Source organism: Triturus cristatus, chromosome 9 (assembly GCF_964204655.1).
Source record: "Triturus cristatus chromosome 9, aTriCri1.1, whole genome shotgun sequence".
NCBI classification, from domain to species: Eukaryota; Metazoa; Chordata; class Amphibia; order Caudata; family Salamandridae; genus Triturus; species Triturus cristatus.
In genome coordinates this window covers 1,293,740,034-1,293,750,978 of record NC_140592.1, presented here as the reverse complement: position 1 = coordinate 1,293,750,978, position 10,945 = coordinate 1,293,740,034, and the positions used below count along the sequence as shown (strand labels likewise).

The 10,945-nt window shown below is 46.2% G+C and overlaps 1 long non-coding RNA gene across 1 annotated transcript in view; it reads right to left on the bottom strand.

The window, feature by feature from the left end:
• Positions 1-2,203: 2,203 nt before the first annotated feature.
• The window catches only part of LOC146799806 (uncharacterized), a 56,355-nt gene continuing 47,613 nt past the window's right edge, over positions 2,204-10,945 (bottom strand). The window contains exon 3 of the long non-coding RNA XR_014968972.1: positions 2,204-6,304. This is a non-coding gene — a long non-coding RNA (uncharacterized LOC146799806). The remainder of the gene's footprint in view (positions 6,305-10,945) is intronic.

The following is a 10,945-nucleotide window of genomic DNA, read 5'->3' as shown; positions in this document are numbered from 1 at the left end:
TGCCTTCTGCAAACAAGCAATCACATCAGCCGGCTCTGCCAGCTCCAAAGACGAATTCCAATTCTCACTCAAACCAGTGGAATCAGCCCACTCACGGGCCAAGGCTTCATAAGGCGTTGAATCACATCCGGGAATATCAACGGGCAACTTAAAAGTAGATTTAGACCTTCTAGAAAACATCGTGAAAAAGGAAAAAGAAGAAAAGAAGAGAAAGAAGAAAAGAAAAAAAAAAAAAACTATATACACAAGTATACAAAAAATAAAATGCAAACAAAACTACGCACGCGCCGAAAGCAAACACAAGACAACCACAACGCACACAGGTTTCGTAAACGGTTCGTGACGCCAAATGTTCTGCTTGGGTTTTCGGATCAGATAGAACCCGCTCAGCAGAGCCTCTCTAACCCAAACCAGAACGTTACCCCCTCCCTAGGGCCTATTTACACCTAAATAACCACATATATGTACCACCTAAGGACAGGGAATTCCTACTATATATACCAAGACCTACAAGTCACAGCCTCGTGGTCCCAAATGGACCCAGGACTTCCTGCCCAGACGGCAGCCACAGACTTCCTGCCCAGACGGCAGTCACAGCCTCGCGGTCCCAAATGGACCCAGGACTTCCTGCCCAGACGGCAGCCACAGCCTCGCGGTCCCAAATGGACCCAGGACTTCCTGCCCAGACGGCAGCCACAGCCTCGCGGTCCCAAACGGACCCAGGACTTCCTGCCCAGACGGCAGCCACAGCCTCGCGGTCCCAAACGGACCCAGGACTTCCTGCCCAGACGGCAGCCACAGTCTCGCGGTCCCAAACGGACCCAGGACTTCCTGCCCAGACGGCAGCCACAGCCTCGCGGTCTCAAACGGACCCAGGACTTCCTGCCCAGACGGCAGCCTTAGACAAGTCACAGCCTCGCGGTCCCAAACGGACCCAGGACTTCCTGCCCAGACGGCAGCCACAGACTTCCTGCCCAGACGGCAGTCACAGCCTCGCGGTCCCAAATGGACCCAGGACTTCCTGCCCAGACGGCAGCCTTAGCACGAGTTCATCCTATAATTACCACGACATCAGTGTTACTATATATCAGATCACACAAAGACAGCTAGTTGAGCACAACTTGTTCCCCAGTTCGAAGGGCTCCTTTCTCCCTTATTCAGTTACCACCTACCTGATCAGGATTAACATCTGTTCATGTTAAGTCACAGCTGACTAGAAGAATAGGTTACCCTCTTACACAAGAACACGTAGCACATATTGCTTTACTACAAACTGAATACTTTATTTAGTTATTACATGCACACTCACGGAACATCACATAACCTGCAAAGAAAAGTGAAAGATTAAGTTGTACACTCTAATAGTAAGGGGTTGACATTACCTTGGTCGTATGTAGCCTGCACTCAATGGTCATCTAGGTTCCCTTCTCGTCTGCGCCTCGGCTTCGCCTGGAAGTCACACCTCCGCAATCACGGGTTTACTCCCGTCTCCCTCTCCGAGTCACTGGGACCTCTTCCTCATCGGCTACTCTCTTCTCTTTGGAATATCTATCTCTCGGTTTTTTTCTCCACCTCCAAGTTTGTCATCTGTCTTCCCTGGAATAAGTAGCAGCTTTACTACTAACGGCCAGGTGCCGCCCATGGACAAGAAGCAAGTGCCAGTATCTGCCTCAAACTTTTACTAATATAGACGTGCATTTCCTCATGGAAAATTCCAGCCCGTAACCTGCCGCCCACCAAATTCTTGTACCTCCCCGTGCCAAGGACACGTTCCCAGCCGGCCGGCCTGATGTAGTGTCTTCGGCATGAAGAAAAATACAATCCTTCGATAAGGGCCGGCCTGAACCGGTTCTCTCCAAGCGAATAACACCTCCTAACTAAAACACTGCCTATGACCTAGAAACATCCCGAGCTGCCAGAGCAGGAGGAAAGATGGAGTCTCTCCCGTTTAAGGCCTACCAGGCCTGAATTCAGCACGGCTCCATGAAATACCCTCACTACAGAACAGATTACCCCTAATGCTAACGAATCTATCCCCTAGGATGTATATGCAAACCCTGATCTATGGGGAAGAACACAGGATCATGTCGAAGTGCCTAATAAATAGACTCTATACACTACTCTAACCCTTAGACTTGAATGGGAAGAGACTGAAGTCACCTAAATCACACTTCAACACAATAAGACCGGAAAAATCGAGCAGTACAGAAGCTATGGGTCCTTTTTATTGAAACAAATCCGTTCCGAAAACTATTAGCCTGACTTTGGCAGATATATCATATTCAAACCACTGAATATCGCAATCTGGAGGAATCAACATAACATATTCCTTAAACATCACAGTTCAACGGCTTTAAACAATTAATGCATTATAATATTCTTAGTGTAACACAGATTTGGTACTACAAATGTGTAACATATGCTATACAAGACATAATATTTTCGCATTTTAACATCTCGTGGTTATCTCGACAGAAGTGCATTATATTATGCATTGTACTATTCTCGATGTAACATAGATTTGTTACTAAGAGCATGTGACATGTGTTATACAAGACATAAGATTTTCACATTTTTACATCTCGTGGTAATCCCGGCATAAGTAATCAATTACATTGCTCAGATAATCGAAAACATATGTATTACAAATTAACTTATAGTGCTCAGCATGAACATATTTTAACATAAATTGAAAACGATCTAGAAACTGTTGTCGTTGGCAATATTAAAGAGCTAAGGTGATGCTTATAAAAAGGGTCTTCCATATTAATTCTACCATGGAGATAGTCAGATGTTACCTTAGTTATTGTAGTTGATACATAATATCAAGGCGAGTGTGTTAAACACCTAAATATAAGTGAATGAACTTAAAAGTACAGATCTTGGGAACAGAGTCATAATTATAGATCATATTGATTATTGTGACAACCATCATGGGAAAAAAGGTATCTGTTTTATGCCAGGCAAGATAAAGTGTGCCATTCGGTAGCTGAATTCAGACCTTGTTTGATATTGTCCGTACGACAAATCCAGCGATTCTCTCTCATTGTGAGTATATGGTCAACATTTGTTTGTCTAATTGTGGGTTTTACTACCTCTATGACCCACCAGAGCATGTCTTTTTCAGTGTGTTTCATTTTGGTGTAATGGTCTACTAGGGGTGCATTCTCAACCTTGCATCTGATGAAGTACTGGGTATTTTAGACCCAGCGGTGCAGGGGCACACACCCTATGACTTCGGGGTTTCACCCTGTTCCGGACCTACAGAAACACAGAGTCTTCTGGGTGAAGTCAAAGAATCGTTTATTGGCTGCAGACCAATGACAGATATCCTAGAAGTACAACAGCGTGTATGTTCTCAGGAGACTGCTGAAAATCATAGGAACGAACTTCTCCTTAAGTACAAAATATCATGCTCCAGGCATACATTCCTTGGTTTACGATATGGTCATATAAAGGCATACATTACAAATGAAAAAGCAGAGTCATGATGACCATCCCACATTCCAGTTCGGCCAGCCCACAATGATTTACACAGGAAGGTTCAGATCCCATGTTTGAAGTAAATAGACCCCCCAATAAATATGAGCATCTCCTGTTTTGGGAAACAAGTCATAAAGCAGGAACAAGCAGGTGTGGAAGAGATTAGCCGGGGGATTGTGTAGAATGAAAGGGTTTTATGACGGGTCAAGCCCTGATACGAATCACAGGTGGAAGGAGGAAGGGGAGCTCGTGAGACCGGTTTGACCCGGGGCAGCAGAGCCAGCTGCCCAGGTCACAGAGAAGTCAGAGGGAAAGCCCGTGTGCTGTGAGGCCCGTATTAACTCCATCATAGCCTATGTGAGGGCAATGACAAGATGGCCACTGCTTCCAAAATGGAACCCGCGTAGTTGAGCAGAATAACGTGTACACAGTGCATTCGTAGCTAGAACGGCACATAAAGCATTCGTACGTGCCGCATTTACCATTTGCGGTTCGCTAATACCAAAATAGACAGAGGTAGGGCCCTGTCCCTTACGCGGTTCCGAATACCAAAGTACGACAGACCCTCCTTTTGCCCTTACATAGGCAATCACTATACTCATCTTAATCCGAGTCTAGGTCAATGTTCACGAAGTCATGGAGATGTTGCTGTAGCATCATCCTATTACTTAGCTCGTCCCTCGATACAGGTTTCCTTACACATAAGGTAGCACAGAGGCCACATATCGCAGGAGCACACTGTATGCATAGACAGAACAGGAAAAGAATGGCTAAGATCATTCCAATGACCATTAGAACTTTCCAACCCCAGGCAGATATCAATTCCCAGAACCATCCCATCAGTGACCAATCTCCCTTATCCACGTGTATGGATTCAGATATTTTATGGAGTTTGGAGATGGCTTGATACACTGTTGGAGCATTATCTGGTATGAAAATGCAGCAACTGGATTGGATGACCTTGCATACCCCACCGCGGTCTGCAAGAATAACGTCTAGAACCATGCGGTTCTGCAAAGTCATAAGGCGATCCGCTTGGAGCTCAGCTGTCAAATTACTAAGGGCACCAGCCGTTACATTGACGGTGGATTCAACCACACGAGTCAGCTGTCTCAGGTTCCTACTATTGACCATAGGTCCCCAAAACGGCAGGAAACCCAGGAAAAAGTCTCCTGCTTCCTGACCGGCAGTGTCCTCCTTACTAATCACACCTCTCACAACTCTGGTCTTGTGATAGTCAGAGGCGGCAGTAAATGTCGGCGGTAGCAAGTTCGCAATATAACATGTGCCCGAGAAATCAGGGGGCAACCACGTATATGCTCGGTCATGACAGATGAAATATGTGCCCTTAGCAGCCAAAAATGCAGGGGAAAACTGTGACGGGAAAGTGTACGTTTCAGTACAGTCACTTCTTCCCAGTTGAGCCCTAGGGTTCTGACCATTACCCTGTAAGCAGAACCGACCCAGGTGGGGTACGACCCAGATTGGAGATGAGATTTTTCGCTGTCTTTCACCCAGACTAATACTATACCCCGTCGCGTTCCATCCTACATAAGGTCTCAGCTCTTCTTTGGGAATAGATGAGTAGGCATTGATATCCCTACTCATATCGGCAACTCCTTTCATCAAAGCCTTATTATTGGTGATGGGTCTGATGGAACGCGGTGGGCGAGGGGAGTATGTATCTAGGGCGTAGAGAAACATGGTTTGGAATGCCCATGACGATCCATTGTAACTGTACGGTAGCACCAGGTAGGGAATACCCTTGTTAGTGGTATGGGGCATTAACCCACAGACCCAGCAATTGGTCGTATTCATTACCAGTTGGTGCTGGTGCAAGAGCTGGATAAACGAGTTATTTACGAACTCTGATCGTCGGGTTTGTTCGTGCTCAGGCAAAGGGTGAAAAGAGTGAGAGGAGGCAGTAGAAGGAGATATAGGCTGTTGAGTGGGTGCAATGGGTTTTGGAGCAGAGAAAAACACACATCCTACAATAAACATCATGATACTACACAGTGTAACAAAGCACAAAAAGATAAAACATTTACTTTTTACAATTCTACACATCCTTGTTTGAGAGTTCATTTCCTCAATCGGTCTCTCCATCCTACAAAACTCCATCCTCTACTCGGGCCGCTCGCGGTGGATGAGTTTCTTCTGCTAAGGAGTACGCCTGTCAATCCAGGGAAACGCCCTAGACCAACCAGAACCGCTGACCTAGCGTCTTCGGCCTGTACCCCAAAGTCTTGGCACCGCGACCCTGCGGCAGAACCCGGATGGTGGTTCGAAAAACAAAAATCAAGAAAGTCCTTCAGATGGGAGAGCAAAAAATGTCAAAAGGGAAATAATGAGGAAATCTTTATTTGTCCATGGGCCTAGGTCTCAAGTTATAGCGGAGATGGCCAGGTGCTGTTTGGTCTTGAAACAAAAGTTCAGGCTCAGTGGTGTCCAGTCGATTTGATAGCGGCACAGCTTCCTGCAGAATATTGTCACTCTCTTGGACTGAAGCTGTGTCTCTTAAGCGGGCGTCACTGAATGGTACAAAGCGAGGTACAATGTCTGTCTCTGAGTCGGCGATACCCTCGTTGACCCACTGGTCATATGGCAGAGGCAAGGGAACTACCTTGCAGTGAGTACCATGAATCCAGTGCTTCTTCCCTTTCACTCGCACTGCTGATCTTGTCGAAAGAAGAACAAGATGGGGGCCGATCCAGCGAGGTTCGTCGTTGCCCTTACGCTGGAAATTCCGGACCAGGACCCACGAGCCAGGGTTGATGGGGTGTCCAGGAGGTTCAGAGGCTTGGGGAAGAGTATCATGTACCTGTTGGTGCAAAACACGCAGTTTAACAGTCAAATCATACAGGTAATCGAGCAGTACTGGATGCTCTATTTCGCTAAATTTCGCTGGTCTTGGCACGCCCCATACATTAGCCGGGCGGCCAAAGACTACTTCATAAGGACTAAGTCCCACTCGTGAGTGTATCGTCATTCTGGTGGACAAGAGTGCTAGAGGCAGAGCATCAGGCCATTTAAGACCAGTGCTCGCCTGGATTTTGGCCAACTTGAGCTTTAAGGCTCCATTGTAGCGTTCAACTAGTCCAGCTGGGGGTGATTTGCAGCGTGGAATTTCTGCCTTATGCCTAAACCTTCACATACATTCTTCATCACTTTACCCACAAACTCACTACCATTATCACACCATACCATTCTCGGCATCCCAAACCTGGGGAAAAACTCCTTCACAAGGGCTTTGGCTGTGGATAGGGCAGTGTTATCTTTCAGAGGATAAGCCTCTACCCATTTTGAGAAAGCACAAACAACCACTAGTACATATTTCAGGTTGTTGCATCTTTCCATGTGAATAAAGTCCAGCTGCAAAACTTCGAATGGACATGATGGGGGTGCAAAGTGACCGGCTGGAGTTGGGGTTCCCCTACCAGGGTTGTACTTCAAGCATACTATGCAATTCTTGACCACATTCTCTGCACACTTGGGAATCCCAACATTCTGCCATACTGGAGCCAACAACTTACAAATACCTTTCGTACTGATATGCGCCATTCCATGTGCCATAGTAACCACTGGAAGCACATATGCATCAGGCAACAACCATCGCCTATGTTCTGTCAGGTCAATCCAACAACCATTCTCATCCAACTTACCCATACTCTCTCTCCACTTGCTTAACTCTTCTTCTGTAGCTTCAGCCTGAAGCGACTTCACACTCTCTATTGTGTTCTCACACATTCCCACATCATTAACCCATCTTGCGGGGCCTGCAACATACATTCTAGTCTTCACATTCTGTGCTGTCTCTCTCGCGGTCTCATCAGCAAACGCATTCCCACGTCCAACATCATCTGTGACTTTCCTATGCGCACTGCATTTCATGATCGCAACTTGCAAAGGTAGGGTCAGTGACTCAAGGAGATCATTCACCAACTTGCCATTCTGAATTTTAGCTCCATGCGACGTCAGGAACCCACGCTCTTTCCACAAACGCCCAAAATTATGAGCCACGCCAAAGGCGTACTGGCTATCTGTGTATATGTTCACTCTCATTCCTTCAGACAACACGCATGCTCTCGTGAGGGCGATCAATTCTGCTGCTTGGGCCGAATTATGTGGCACTCGTGCAGTTTCCACGACCGTATGTAAAGTCGTGATAGCATATGCAGCAGTCGTGTCACCATTAGGGAGCTTGAAACATGACCCATCTACCCATAAAGTGCCATCACATTCAGTCAGGGGAGTATCTTTGAGATCTACTCTCCCTTTCGTCTCTTCTTCTGTCCTGAACAGACAGTCATGTTGCTCAATCTCATCTGAGTCTGCTGGAATCGGCAATAATGTGGCTGGATTCAGCGTATTGCATCTTTTTATGTGTATGTGATTCGCTAACAGTGTGAGTTCATACCCTGATAATCGCGCACTAGTCAAGTGTTGTGTCTTGGTTCTATTCAATAATGTGTCTACAGCGTGTGGAACCATGACAATCAATGTGTTGTCCATTACCAGACCAGCAGATTGTCGGATAGACATCGCTGCAGCAGCTGTCGCTCTCAGACAGCTTGGCAATGCCCTCGCTACAGGGTCCAAGGTGGATGAAAAATACGCGCATGGGCGCGGTCTGTCGCCAAAAGGCTGTGTTAACACTGACAACGCACATCCATCTTTCTCGTAAACATACAATGTAAAAGGCTTGCTATAGTCGGGAGTACCCAACACAGGAGCTGAACATAATGCATTGCGTAATTCCACAAAACTTTTCTGACACTCTTCAGACCATGGGATAGGATTCGGTGTGTCTTTGCATGTTAATGCTAATAAAGGTTTTGCCAACAAAGAAAAACTAGGGATCCAATGCCTACAGTATGAGGTGATTCCTAAGAAAGCACGCACTTCTCTCTGTGTCTTTGGCACACTCAACTGTGCAATGGCTTGAATTCTTTCTGGGGTCAGTCTCCTTCCCTCCTTCGATAAGAGATGACCTAAGTAGGTCACTTCTTGTCGACAATATTGCAGCTTAGAGAGAGACACTTTGTGATGGTAAGCGGATAAATGGCGCAACAGTGACAATGTGGCTTCTTTACAGATCTTCTCAGTATCCGCAGCGATCAGTAAATCGTCCACGTACTGGATCAGGATAGCGCCACTAGGTAAAACAAGTGCATCAAGCTGCGCTTTCAAAGCTTGACTGTATATGGATGGACTCTCGCAGTAGCCTTGGGGAGCGCGTTTGAAGCGGAAGCTTCGGCCTCCCAGACTAAAACCAAAAATGTCTCTGCTCTCTTCTGCAATTGGGATACTAAAGAAAGCATTCTTTAAATCGATCACTGAAAACCATGCAGCAGAGGCTGGAATCATCGTTAACAAGGCAGTTATATCGGGGACAACCGGAAACTGAGGCACAACAATCTTATTAACCTCTCTAAGATCAATCACAAATCTGTAAACAGGTGGCTGTGAAGGGTCCGTTCGTTTTAAAACAGGTAAAATCGGACTATTGCAAACGTTGCCTCTTGTCTCTTCAATCACACCCTTATTAATCAAGTCGCTGACAATGTCTAACAATGCTTTCTGGCCTTCATTAGAGATCTTGTACTGGGGAATACGTGGCAGTCTGACATTAGCCTTTAGAGTCACCACATATGGTGGTATTTCCAAGAGGCCCACGTCATTGGGACCAGTAGCCCAAAGGGCATCCGGAAGGGATGACAATTCAGGCGGCATCGTGTTTTTAGACAAATACATTGGAGAAACCACTTGCTTGCCTAATGTAAGTTGTACTCCTGAAGGAGAACAATACAGTGTAGCGTGCAATCTTTTCAACAAATCTAATCCCAGCAAATTCTCACCACAACCTGTTGTCAGGATCAGGGGTGCTTTCAGCTCGCAAGGTCCAACAGAAAGTGACATAGGACTGGAAATCGGGTTCCTAACTGGGGCGCCAGAAAAACCTACTGAAACATTTATATCGCCAGACAAAGGTGCGCCAGGGAGTTTGGAATGCATAATTGAACTCTTTGCAGCACCAGTGTCTAGCAGAAAAGGCTCCGTTACATTTGCTGTAGTCACCTCAACATACGGTCCACTCTGATCCACTGGCACTGAAACAACTCCCTCTCTCTGTCTATGGCTGTCCTAGTAATCATTATTCTCTGCATCACCATCTTCTGCATAATAATCATTATTATAATACTGAGCCGTATTACTAGTCGCATTAGCTTGCTGATCAAAGCTATTAATGGCGCTTTGGGGCGGAAGAGGACGCGTGTTTTGTGGAACACTTCCACGCCCTCTGCCTCTAGGAGCTTGCTGACCACCTCTACCTCTTGCGCCATACGTATTACCGTTCCGTTGCATTAATTTAGGGCAACTATATTTATAATGACCTTCCTCTTTGCAGTATGAACATTGGTTGGGACCTACAGGGACACGTGGTTGGTAATACCCATTCATTTGCTGATTGTTCTGAAACTGTTGGGGTTGGTGATAGACACCTTGGGGTTGCCTATAATTATTACCGCCGCCACGTGGTGGATAGGCCTGCTGTAAAAGGACCTTTGTCTTTAATTCCTTCGTTTTCTTCTCCGTTCTATCTTTCTCGTCTTTATCTCTGTTTTCATAATACTGTGCAGTAGCCAGTATTTGCGCTGAAGAAGAAACGGCCCAAGAACTCTCTGAATCTTTCAACTTTTTACACAGGTCAGGGAGTAAATTCTGCACAAACTTATCCACAAACAACCGTTGGCCACCCTCAGTACTCATATCCTGCCCACTGTGGTCAATAAACGTTTCTTCAAACCTAGTAAAGAAGTCTGACACTGTCTCATCTTTCTTTTGCTTACATGCAGATAACTTGTCCCAATTTACGCGCATCGCAGGCATTAGTGTCTTCATATACGTGATGATTCTACCAGGGAGTTCAGCTACTAAAGGTTCTGGTTTCGCACCACCCGTTTGTCTAGCATCAGCAGCAACAATGTTAGCCCATGTATCCCCTAGTTCTGCATTGTGATCTACATTACGAATTGATCCCCATAGAGGCTGTGGAACAACATTGCCAAACAACATGTCTATGTCGGCCAGATTCATAATGCATGACCCTGCCGTCTGTGACAACTCTTTATAATAACCTGCTGGGTTTTTACGGGGATCAGGCAATGTCTGCTTAAGTGCTAACACCTCAGAGCGCTTCCATGGAACATGCACCCAAACACGCTGGAAATGCGCTGGCACAGCGGGGTTACCACCAACAGCTGCAACCGCTTCCTTCCATACCGGGGGAACTTCTCTCATAGGGTATTGTCGCGCTTTTGCCTTTTTCCCCACAAGGACCTCGTGTTCAAACAATGACTGTTGGCAATCGTCATTCCTTAAGGACAATACAATCGCAACTGCTTTATCTACTTCGCGGTCCACAATTATACCAGTTCCAAAATCAAACCTCACTCTACAC